Genomic DNA, 13,430 nt, shown 5'->3' on the forward strand with positions numbered 1-13,430 from the left:
GGAATCTCACAGCATATTAACATCAACTCTTATTATCCATAGCTTCTGAGAGCAATAGTTCAACTACCAGTTTGCTCACGTAGGCAGAAGATATTATTTCTTTGGGATTTGGTTCAATGCCATTCACCCAAGGGGTTCAGAGTAAATGTCAGTTGATGACTATACTGATTGAACTTGGAACTAAAAATATTAAGCATCATTTCAAACTGTCTTAATTCTCTATTTCCTTTCTTCACCAATTAGAATTATAGTATTACCAGAGACTACCAATTTGTAGCATTAGTGGTCTTTGTTTCTAGTTATTTCTAAGGAAAAAAACAAAACAATTTAAGAGGAAAAAAATTACTGTGAATCAACCTGTGAAAAGTCTTTTTAAAAGAACTAAATAGCCTTCTTATTCCTACCGTGAACTTATTTTATATTCCCCATTTTTTCTATTCCTCTACTCTCCTAAAGAAAGCCTTACTTCTGCCAACATGCTGTACTTATCATTTGCATTCCAGAGTCTGTCAGGATCACTCAAGGTTAATCTTATTCCTGAAGACTTCCCTAACCTACCAAACTTCTATGTTTTCAAGTACTTCAATTAAGTAAAAGAAAGTTCCCTCATAAAATCATTATGAAGACTTATTTAAAAAAAAATAGACTTTAAAATTATTAATGTCAAGATTTTATAGGTAGTAATTATTTTTTTCAAGTTTATTTATTTAGAGAGAGTGCAAGTGGGGGGGGGAGAGGGAGAGGGAGAGGGAGAGGGAGAGGGAGAGAGAGAGAGAGAGAGAGAGAGAGAGAGAGAATTCCAAGCAGGCTCCACACTGCCAGAGCAGAGCCCAATGGTGGACTCAAACCCACAAACCATGAGATTATGACCTGAGCCGAAGTTGAATGCTTAACCAACTGAGCCACTCAAGCGCCCCTATTGGTAGAAATTCTTAAGTTATTCAGGTGTGCTTGAAAGTGGTTTACTTGGGCATTAATCCACCTGACCACAAGTGAAGGTCTAGTAATAATTCACACAATAAAGAAAAATAAACTTTGGCCCCTGACCCTCGATAAATGGCAATCAGTAATTAGCACTGCCCACACTTAATGTAATTGTATTATATTTGAAAATGAAGTAATTCCTGCTCTTCCTTTCCTAAAATAAGCATTCAAATCTAAAAAGAAAATGACTCAAACAAAAATGCCAAGGTGTAAATACCAAACAAATAATAAATTATAGAAGGAGCCCCAACAAGAAAAAAGACATTCCCTACTGAAATCCTGTGTTTTATTTAACCAGAAAGAAAGGACTGTCTAAAATTTTGTCTTCAGATCACAGTGCTTAACCATTTATCGCTTTGAATGGTCATGGAAGGCTGTCAAAATAGAGATTGCAGAGTTAACTCATTGAGATATACATGGATCAAATACATCTTTCTAAGCTTTCTTCCATTCCTACACTACTCACATCTGTACTCAATGTAGTACATGTGAGTCCTGGGTAATTGGTGGTTGCTCCAAAGACGTTTGCAGAATGAATGGATGAATAAATAAATGAACGGATGGATGGATGGATGGATGGATGAAATATAGTTTTTGCTTATCTAAAACAACCAAGATTTGAGTAAGTATCAAATTATTCTCCATTTAGAACAGCAATTACTTTTTCATCATGAGGAGTATGCAGATCATTTGATTATCATCATGAAATAACATTCATTCAGCTCTAAGTGAACAGAAAACTTTGTTCCCATCTAAAAGTTTACAGTCTAATAAAGACACACACCTCACCTCTCCACAGAAACTGCTTCATTAAGTTCTCAATAGTACTCAGAGCTAAATCCAGTGGATGTTTGGTCAGTCTTTATCTTGCTTGATCTTGCAGTAACACTGACATAACTGACCATAATTGCTGGATATACCTTCCCTTTGCTTCCTTCATGCCGTCCTTGGTTTTCTCACATGTAGGGTTATGTGCCCTCTAGCATATCGGTGCTCTCTCTCACTAGCTCTCAATCTTCTTTGCTAACTGACTTTAAATACTGAGTTTCTCAGGGTCTAGGCCATTTTTTTTTCTTTTTAAATTATTTTAATGTTTAGAGACAGAGTGCCAGTTGGTGAGGGGCAGAGAGAGAGAGAGAGAGAGAGAGAGGGACACACAGAATATGAAACAGGCTCCAAGCTCTGAGCTGTCAGCACTGAGCTCAACCCAGGGCTCGAACCCATGAACCGTGTAATGATGACCTGAGCCAAAGTAGGACGCTTAACCAATGGAGTCACCCAGGCGCCCCTACCCTAGGCCAGCTTTTTTTTAATATTTTAAATTTTTTATTTATTTTTGAGACAGACAGAGTGCGAGCAGGGGAGGGGCAGAGAGAGAGGGAGACACAGAATCTGAAGCAGGCTCCAGGCTCTGAACTGTCAGCACAGAGCCCGATGCGGGGCTCAAACTCAGAAACTGCGAGATCATGACCTGAGCCGAAGTCGGACGCTCAACCAACTGAGCCAGCCAGGCACCCCCCAGGCCATTTTTTCATCTCACTCTGTGAGTGGCTTTCCCAACTATAACAAAAGAACCAGGCTTATCCTATTAACAGCTATATTCCCAACATCTATCACTGTGCCTAGCACATAGTAAATAGATACTCAGTAAATATTTGTTAGATTGGGATGACTGGCTGGTTCATTCCGTTAAGCATCCAACTTTGGCTCAAGTCATGATCTTGCAGTTCATGAATTCAAGCCCCACATCAGGCTCTGTCAGCCCCGCTGACAGCTCAAAGTCTGGAGCCTGCTTCGGATTCTGTGTGTGTGTGTGTGTGTGTGTGTGTGTGTGTGTGTGTGTGTGTGTGTCTGCCCCTCCCCTGCTCACTCTCGGTCTCTCTCTCAAAAATAAATAAAAACATTAAAGTTTTTAAAAAATATTTGTTGGATTAAAGTTACATTTATGTGCAAAGGGCCAAGAATGCCAAAACAATCTAGATGGCAAAAATAATATACCTAGAGGACTTACACTACTAGATATCAAGACTTATTATAAAGCTATAGTAATTAGGCTAGGGTTATTGGCAAAAGGATAAGCAAAAGACACACGGAATAAAATAAAAAGTCCAGAAACAGATCCACATATGTATGGTCACCAGATTTATGAAAACAGTAACACTGCAGTTTGAAAGGATGTTTTTTTTCAATAAAGGATATTGGAGTCAACTGAATATCCATATGGAAAAAAAAAAAAAAGACTTTCACCCTTGCCACACCATACACAAAAATCATTTCCAGATGGATTGTAGGCCTAAACGTAAAAGGTAAACAATAAAGCGTTTAAAAGAACATAAGAGAATATTTTCACGAGGTTGGAGTAGGCAACAATTTTAACAGGTCACAAAACCAATAACCATAAAGGAAAAATTTAATAAACTAAACAAATTAAATTAAGAACATCTGTTTACCAAGGACAGAATTAGAGTGAAAACTCTTGGAAGGAAAGAAATATATGCAATATATATATTTTTCAACAAAAGACTTAGAATATATAAAGGACCCTTACAAATTAATAGTAAACATCTCAAAGAAAAAGACAAGCGACTTCAACAAAAGACATTCAATGTTCAAAGAAAGTATATGAAAAAAGTACATGATTACCTCACTAATCATCAAAGAAATACAAAATAAAACCAGAAATGCTAAAATTGGAAAAGGCAGATAATGCCATACCTTAGCACAGATGTGGGAGCAACTCAAACACTGCTGGCAGAAGTATAATTTAGTATAGCTATACAACCACATTGCAAAACTATTTAGCAGGATCTACTAAAGCAAACATTCACATACCTTAAAACCTAGCAATTCTGCCTCTGGGTATATAGCCATCAGAAATGCAAACATATGTTCACCAAAAGACATGTTCAAAGCAGCATCAATCAGAAATAACCCATACCTGGAGACAACCCAAATATCCATCCACAATCAAATGGATAAGTGAATTTGTGATAGATTCATATAATGGAATATCATAAGGCAAAATAATGAATAGACTCTAATTCCATAGAACACAGATGAACTGCATGCATACAATCCTGAGTGAAAGAAGCCTAACAGGGCAAAGTACATACCATATGATTTGATTTATATAAAGTTCTAAAAAAAACTAATTTATGGGGGCACCTGGGTGGCTCAGTTGGTTGAGTGTCTGACTTTGGTTCAGGTCATGATCTCATGACTCATATGAGTTCCAGCCCCGCATCACATCAGGCTCTGTGCTGACACCTCAGAGCCTGGAGCCTGCTTCAGATTCTGAGTCTCAGTCTCTCTCTGCCCCTCCCCAACTTGCACCGGTGCTCTCTCTCAAAAATAAATAAACGTTAAAAAAATTTTTTTAATAAATAAAAAGAATTTTAAAAACTAATTTATGGATTAGAAGTCACCACAGTAGTTACCTCTGTAGAGAAATAATGATTGGTAGAAGACATAAAAAGGACTGCAGAGATGCTGGTGATATACTGTTTTCTTGAGCTGGATGCTGTTACACAGGTGTATTTATTTTGAAAATTTAGAAAACCGGACATTTATAATATATGCACTTTTCTGTATTTTTGTTATATTTCCATTAAATTTCCTTTTTTTTTTTTAGTTTTTTTTTTAACGTTTATTTATTTTTGAGACAGAGAGAGACAGAGCATGAACGGGGGAGGGGCAGAGAGAGAGGGAGACACAGAATCGGAAGCAGGCTCCAGGCTCTGAGCCATCAGCCCAGAGCCCGACGCAGGGCTCGAACTCATGGACCGCGAGATCGTGACCTGAGCTGAAGTCGGACGCTTAACCAACTGTGCCACCCAGGCGCCCCCCATTAAATTTCTAAAATTTACATATATACTTGTAAAGATTGACTATCTTCTCTAAGTTAAAGAGAAAAAAATAGCACAATATGGCCAAATAAAAAGAGGAGCCTTAAGTCTAGGTCATGGAGCTAGAGAAATAAATGGGGGACTCCCTACATGCCAGGACTGTCCCTACGGGTGCTACATGCAAAAATGAAAAAATCCAAAGTCCCTTGACTTCAAATACCTCGCAACCTAAGGAGGGAAAAGTAATTTTGGTCAACTATGGTAAATTAGATATCCTCTAGGTAACCTAGAAAGATTTTAAGATTGTTAAAGCCCAAGGCAATTTATAAGCAGGAAATTCCACATCCTCTGAGTGAGGATCTATTAAGCAATTCTAGCTCAGACTAAGTTTGAGAACATAACAAGAGAAAAGGGAGCAAAAAGGGAGCCTGGTGAGCCAGATGTGGTTTGGTGGGCAATCTGGAGAGCACCTGGAGTTCTTTATGTTTCTTGCCTCTCCATTAGCTTTTGGTTCATGCATTCATCAACAATTTTATGAAAGGCCTCCTAGCTACAAAGTAGCAATTCCAGAACTTCACCTGCTTTTTTTTATTGATCTTGTAAGAGAAAACTGAGGCCATTAGACAGTAATGCCCTCAATTTCTCAGCTGCCTAGCACCAAGACCCTCTCCCCACCCCCTTCACAAACTTATCTGTAGTCCCCTCCATACTTCCTTTCCTTCTATTTCAGAGGAAGCAGAGTTCCCCTACAGGTCCACAATTAATCACTCCACATGTAGTCTAGAGCTTATTCCTTCTAGTTTCCTTGAGACCTAGTTCATTAGTTTATTATTCCCAACATTCTCCATCCCATTCACGACAGGGTGTTTGAAAGAAGCCCCTATATCCCAGCTATGCTTTCATTTCCAGTTGATTCCCAAACTTAACTGCATGTGGCTTCTGCCCCTACCATCCTGCTAAAAAGTGCTCATGTTACTGATCTTACTAAACTTACCAATGACCAATTGACACTTCTCAATTCTTACTTTATTTGGCATTCATCCTTCATAAAACACTTATAAGCCGAATTCTAAGATGGCCTTTCAAGATTCCAGGCCAGAAGGACAACAGGAACCTTAGTCCTGTAACTGCAATTCTGCCAACAAGAATGAGCTTGAAAGAAGATTTGACAACCTAAACAGAGGACCCAGTCATGCTGCATCAGATTTCTGATCCCTAGAACCGTAAGTCATAAATAAGTTTGTGTTAAGACATTAAGCTTGAGGTAATTTGTTACACAGCAGTAGCAAACTAACTCCAGACTGTTCTGTTTTCTTTGAAGACACTGCTTTCCTGGTTCTTCGGTTCTTAAGTTTCTTCTGTCTCTTCGATACTAGATAGATCTTCCCTCAGGGTTCTCCTAATTCTACACTCTCCCTGGACAATGTTATATTCATGAACTGGGAAACAGGAGTTCACTGCTATCCAGGTTTTCAGATCAAATCTTTTTGCTAAGCTCCAAACAACTATTTAACAACTTCTCTATCTCAGGATCCTGCAGCACCTCTTCTCACACGCGCCTTTGCCTTTATTCCTGGTTTACTTATCTTTCTCCTACTTAATGGGACCACCAACCATCTAGTCACTGAAGGCAGTAATTTGGACATGGTTTTGTCTTTTCTCTTCTCACTCACTGAGGGACAAGTCCAATTGGTCACTAAAACCTATTACTTTGGCCTCCTAAATTTCTGCCTGACATCCCCTCCTCTTCTTTCACAGCCAGTTTAACACTACATCTGAACTATGGCAGTATTACCCTAATGTCTCTCATCTAGTACCCTTTCAAATGTGGCCTCCACACTAAAGCCCAAGTAATCACTCAAATACAATTTTATTATGGTATGCCCCTTCCTAAAATTCTTTACTTTCCCCCTGCCAAGAGGATAAAATACAAACTTAACTCTTCTACTCTTCTTCCCAGCCATACCTAACTACTACAGGTCCCTGCACGGACCAAGCTCTTCTACCATAATGCCTCTGCACATATTCCTTCTGCCTGAAATACCTTTCTACCTCTTGATAACCAACTCTTACTCACCCAAAAGAACCCAGTTCAAACCTCTTTGAGGCTTTCCCTTGCCATGTGAGAATTGCCCATTCCCTCCTTTATATCCCTCCATAATACAAACATACCTCTATTAAAATATTCTTCATGCTTTAGTATAATTATTTATTTGTACATCTATCCTTCCTAGAAAAGATTCAAGATCAGGACTCTATTCATCTTTGTAAGCCAGGCACTGGGCCTAAAACTTAGAGATAAAATAAAAGTTTATTAGATAAAAGTCTGTTGACCAAATCAAAGAACAAAGTTCTTTTAGCTCAATTTACAGAGGCTGAAAGCACTTATTTAACGTTAGGTGAAGAGAAATTCTCTTGCCATGAAAAGTATTTCAAAAACACTAGGTTTGATGACATTATAACATTTAATGAAGATACTCCATGCTAAAATTTGGTGGAATTAATTTACTCTTTCTCCTATTACAGGACATTTAGTTTGCTTACAAATGTTCACTATTTTTCAAATTGTTACATTAAGCCATATTTCTAAAGAAAAAATTACTTGTTTGAAAGGCAGAACATTAAGGCTTTTGATACATATTAACAAATTATTTTTAAAAGGTTGAAGTTTATGGTTCCTACAGAAATTAAGTTCTAATATGAAAACAGTGCATGATTAGTGTATATAACAAAGAATATAGTTACTGTTCTGATAATAACCTAATGTGGAAGTTTCTATTCTTTTGATATGCCAAATAAAATTAAGTCTCTTTCAGCATCCCAGTATATTCAATATTTTGTCATTCGTCATCATACTTTCATGTGATAAGGAAATATTACATATAAGTCTGTATACTTAGAGCCTATGATTATTAGCTGGAGATTCCATTTCAAATGTCATGCCAATGTGTATGCACATGTATTCCATTAAAGAAAAAGAAACATCAACAGCCTTCACCTATATTTCCTACGTTTCTAGACTTCAATTGTAATTAATTTTATTTTAAAACTGAATATTCATGAAGGTGGACAAAAAAGTACAAATTTCCAGTTATAAAATGAGTCCTAAGGATGTAATGTACAACATGGTGACTACAGTTAATACTACTACATTGCATATTTGAAAGTTGCTAAGAGAGTAGACCTTAAAAGTTTTCATCATAAGATGGGGCACCTGAGTGGCTCAGTCGGTTGAGTGTCTGACTTTGGCTCAGGTCATGATCTTGCAGTTTGTGAGTTCAAGCCCCACATCAGGCTCTGTGCTGACAGCTCAGAGCCTGGAGCCTGCTTTATATTCTGTCTTCCCTTCTCTCTGTCCCTCCCATGCTCATGCTCTGTCTCTCAATAATAAATAAACATTAAAAAAATCTTTTTAAGTTTTCATCATAAGAAAAAAAATTATAAAGATGTGTGGTAATGGATGTTAACTTATTATTGTGATCATTTTACAACATGTACAAATACTGATTATTTTGTACACCTGAAACTAATATAATGTTCTATGTCAGTTATACCTCAATTTAAAGGGGTGCCTGGGTGGCTCAGTTGGTTGAGCATCTGACTTTGGCTCAGATCATGATTTCATGGTTCGTGAGTTCAAACCCTGCGTTGGGCTTTGTGCTGACAGCTTGGAGCCTGGAGCCTGCTTCAGATTCTGTGTCTCCCCCTCTCTGCCCCTTCCCCAGTTGCACTCTGTCATTCTCTCAAAAATGAATAAACATTAAAAAAATTTTAATATTCATATATATATGTATCTGTATTCATTTTAGGTCTAAATAATGCACAGTGGCCTACATATTTTTATATTAAAAGTTTTATGCATCAAAAATTTGTGAACTTGGGGCACCTGACTGTCTCAGTCAGTAAAGCATGTGACTCTTGATCTTGGGGTTGTAAGCTCAAGCCCTGTGTTGGGTGTAGAGATTACTTAAAAATAAAATCTTAAAGAAAAAATTTGTGAACTTATGGAATAACTAAATTTGTACTCTTAAGAGATGTGCCCCACAAAATGGGTGAAGAGGAGTAGGAGGTACAAGCTTCCAGTTATGGAATGAATAAAGGCATAAAGTAAAAGTCACAGGAATAAAGAATAAGAGGCACAGCATAAAGAATATGGTTAATAGTACTGTAGTAGCCTGTATGGTGACAGATGGTGGCTACACTTGTGGTGAGCACAGCGCCATGTATAAACTTGACCAATCACTATGTTGTACACCTGAAACTAATGTAGCATTGTGTGTCAACTATATTAAAAGAAAAAAAAGTATCCCACACTATTTTTAGATTTTACTGAACTGCAAATTGAGTCCCTCACCACAATGTCATCTCCCTTTATAAACTGATTTGATACAGCACCCCTCCCTCTAGTCAACTAGAGCTTATTCATTTTCCTACTCTTGTCATGGTTACTCAGTCATAATAACCCTCTGAAAATATTTCAGGAAATATGGTTAAGTTTTATACAGGTCATTTTTCTCTCCCTATAATAACTATATTTTATATTTTAAATTTCCATTTTAAAAAATTATTCTGACAGGCCACATGTTCTTTCAGAAGACTTCAGAGAAGCAAACCCTACCCCCATTAATGTTTTAGTTGTCTTCAAATCTGACAGGTTCACCATTTCACTTTAAATGCTTTTCAAAAGCCACCCTCATTAAATTGTAATCAACAGGCACCTCTCAAGGAGCTGGCTTCCATAGTTTCAACTTCTATCCCCAAAGTTTTAGCTTTGGCTCTGAGCACTTTCCCAAGAGCTTTCCAAACACCTGCTAGACATTTTCATGCACAAAATTCGTCATGTCACTCATCATTATCTATAGAACAAGAGTCAAACACTTACCCTATATTTAGGATTCTCTTCTTCTAATCCCAACCTATGTTCCCAGATAGCATTATCCCCACTTCTCCAGGCAAGTTGGTCTACTCAGGGTCCTGAAGCTTGCTGTTGTTACCGATCCCATATGGAATGCCCTCCTCATCCTTTCTACTTATCTTAATCTCACCTTTTTTCACAGCCTCGTTCAAACACCAGTTCCTAACATCAGTTCCTATCCGTATCACACATTTGTTGCTTTGTATTTCTATTTATCTTTTCTGGTATAATTATATTAATCCCCAACTTGAACCCTAAGCTTCTTGGGGGAAGGCATGGCAAAGTCTGGTATTTTGCAGGGAGCTCAGTAATAAAAGCTAACATTTATGGAACACATACTGTGTGCTAGACAAAATACTAAGTGTGTTCCACCTATTAGTTCATTTAATCCACGTAAAAAACCCATGAGATAAATACTGTTACTATCCCTAATTCCAGACGACAAATGGAAACTTAGAAAGGTGATTTACCTGCCCAAGGTTGTAAAACTAGTAAATGTCAGATCTAGTACCTAATTTCAGGTTTGTCTGACTCTAAAGCTATCTCTTTGTTAGTGACTCATAAAAGCAGATCCTCTTGTCCTATTTGATCCACAGAGCCCAGAACACAGCTTGGGCTTCAAAGCTGTGAAAAGAGGGCAAATTGTGGCTCAGCAACTTTTCTTTCTCCCATTGATACAAGCCTTTTATACAATGACCTTTGCCTGAAAACCAGAGATAAGCTCTAACCAAAGGATTCCAAATTCCACCCATGGGCAAGACCCAGTCCCACTCTAGGGTGTTCTAAAAACAGCCTGTCTTCAAGAGAATGAATCATCAAAAAAACCTGATTTTAGTCTTCAGGGATCTCAAGAGCAAGACCAGTCTAGGCCTGAAAATGATGTAGAAAGCTTTTCTTTGCCATAATTTCTGCTTTAAAAGCCAGTAATTTATAGGTGCTGTACAAGTTAGTGATCAGAGGGATCATCGAAACAAAGGGAAGGGCAATGCTCAGTATATCTACCCAGGTAACACTTGGGTCCTAATATTTGAAACCAAGTAGTATTTGCCTTACATTGACAGACGGGATTACACTTTACCAAGCTTCCTCATCTTTATTATCTCACTTGATGTTAACGGCCCTGTGCAGTGGAGAGACAGCAGAGGTCCCTCATTGTGCAATGCACCAGAAGGCTAGTGGAGAATGAAATCTAGTATATGTTCTGCTCACTCAGCTCATGAACCTTAATGTAAAGCTGCATCTGCTTGGAAGAAGAGGCACCTTTTCCTAATTTCCATAAAGGGACTGTATGACCAGGTGACAGCCCCAAGGATAACTGTTGGAATCCCCACTTTAAACATGTAGATGTCCATTACACCTAAATAAAGCTAGAAAAAATACAAAATAGAGATGTGGAAACTCAGGCTCAAAGACGTTTCAAGATATAGTTAATAAGTAGTGGATCTAAGATTAGAATTCAAGTCTTCCAACTCACTAGGTGCATGCTTTTTCAACTACACTACAAGTCTCCCTTTGGTTCAGTTAATACAGGCTCTCTGACTTCTCATGTGGTCAGACTAGTATCTTCAGCACTTTGCTGCAAACAGCTGAACCAAAATCTAGAGCTTTTTGGTGTAGCTCTGTCCTAAGGCCATAATTGTTCTCTCACTGAGGAAACTGAGAATCAGATAAGTGTGCCAACTGTACCAAGAGGGATACTATAGATGGATCTCCCATCACTTCTGAAAAAACAAATTGGACCATCTGCCCTAATGTTAATGGATTGTACATCATCACAGTGGCAGGGAATCAACATTATTAATATTATGGGAGGTCGTGTATGGAAAGGACATTGGATATGAAATCCAATTATCTAAATTTAGATACCAGAATTACCACTTGTTAGGTGCCTGGCCCTGGGAGATAACAAAAACAAATATTAGGCACATCTATTTGCCTTGCCATGTACTTTGTTTACATGATGAGAAACTGCACACAACCCTAAGAGGTTATGTACCTTCATTATCCCCATTTCATAGGTGAAGATACTGAGACTCTGAGAAGTCCAAGTAACTTACCCTAGGTTATACCATTGGGAAATGAAGAAGCCAGGATTCAAACTGCACAATCTGATTCTAAAACCTATGTTCTCAATTTCTTAGTCTTTGTTTCCTCTAGAATTAAATAGGGATAATAACAATGGCTGCCCTAAGTCAGAATTATATTAGTGTGTATGAGGGCATTTTTAATAAACTGTAAAGTAGTAAAGGTCAATGTATGAAATCCAAAGCTAATACTGACAGGCAGACAGGTTTATCTGGAATATCTACATTCAAGTACAGATTTGTCTCCTTTCCACTTAATATTGAGAGTCAAATGACCTATGTTAAGCCCATGCTCCTTGTAGCAACACTGATCTTGTTATCCAGACATTTCATAGCCCACCTCTGAGAACATATCCTGTGTTCTCTACCATGGAAGCTGAGTACAGTGAGACATATCCTTAAATTGCTACAGGATACAGGTTTTATTCTTTATTAGTTTCAAAATTAGTGGATTGAGAGAATTTCATCATTTGGTGATGACAATGATGATGATGTTCATACTAACTGATCACTTAGTCTATGTAGGCATCTAGCTAAGCATTTTATATGCCTTATCAGTTAATCCTCATAATAACTCTAAAAAGACAGAAGCTATCATTATACTCATTTTTCAGATAAGGAAACCAGGGCTTAGAAATGCTAAATAATTTGCCCAAGGTGACATATCCAGTCAGTGAATAAGCCCAGGTCTATTTTGATTCTAAAACTCAAACTCTAAAGTTTAACTATTATCCCTTACCTCTTGCCACACCCAGAGGACTTATAGTGCCCACCTTTTCTTCTTTACAATCAGGCTTCTGCCTCCCATTGCTTCTTCCTTTAGTGACTGTGTATTTTCCAAACCAAAACTGAAAACATGTGATCAGACAATCTTAAAGAAACTCCAGAAGAATCCAGCACCTGGAGTTTATCCTTCTCCTCCATATGATCACCTAGAACAAGCCCTATTAGAGCATTCTTGGCTTTTCTTTTGAGCCCAGGCCTGCCTCAGCTTAGTGTTAAACCATCTCCTTTAATGTTAAACCCATCTTCACCCAAAAGCCTGAGAGTATCTTAGAGAATGAGATCTCAATTAGTCTTGTTATTCTGAAAAATTCCTCTCTTAAAAGAAACAGATGAAAGGAAGAAAAGTTCTACTTTATTTATTTATTTATTTATTTATTTATTTATTTATTTAAAGAAAGAAAGAAAGAAAGAAAGAAAGAGTGAGAGCAGGGGAGGGGCCGAGAGAGAGGGACAATCCCAAGCAGGCTCCATGCTGTCAGCACAAAACCCAATGTGGGGTTCAATCCCACAAACCATGAGATCATGACCTAAGCTGAAATTAAGAGTTGGATGCTTAACCGACTGAGACACCTAGGCACCCTTTTTCTTTTTTAAATAAGAAGTCCTTGAGACATCCCTTTGAAACATCCCATACCCTTCCAGCAATGGCCTCTCCTAGAGAGAGCAGAGGAGGAAAAGAGTTAATCTCTTAAGGGAAAGACATTGTTTTGTCTCTCCTTTTATTAAGTTTATTTACTTATTTAAGTAATCTCTACACCCAACATGGGGTGTGGGGCTCAAACTCATGACCCAAGATCAAAGAGTTGCATGTTCTTC

At 37.9% G+C, this 13,430-nt stretch overlaps 1 protein-coding gene across 9 annotated transcripts in view; it reads right to left on the reverse strand.

The window, feature by feature from the left end:
* Positions 1 to 13,430, reverse strand: part of CPEB3 (cytoplasmic polyadenylation element binding protein 3) — a 197,432-nt gene that overhangs the window by 166,549 nt on the left and 17,453 nt on the right. The gene's annotated exons all lie outside the window — the stretch shown is intronic.

This window comes from Herpailurus yagouaroundi, unplaced genomic scaffold (genome assembly GCF_014898765.1).
Source record: "Herpailurus yagouaroundi ecotype Mexico unplaced genomic scaffold, PumYag 163, whole genome shotgun sequence".
NCBI lineage: Eukaryota > Metazoa > Chordata > Mammalia > Carnivora > Felidae > Herpailurus > Herpailurus yagouaroundi.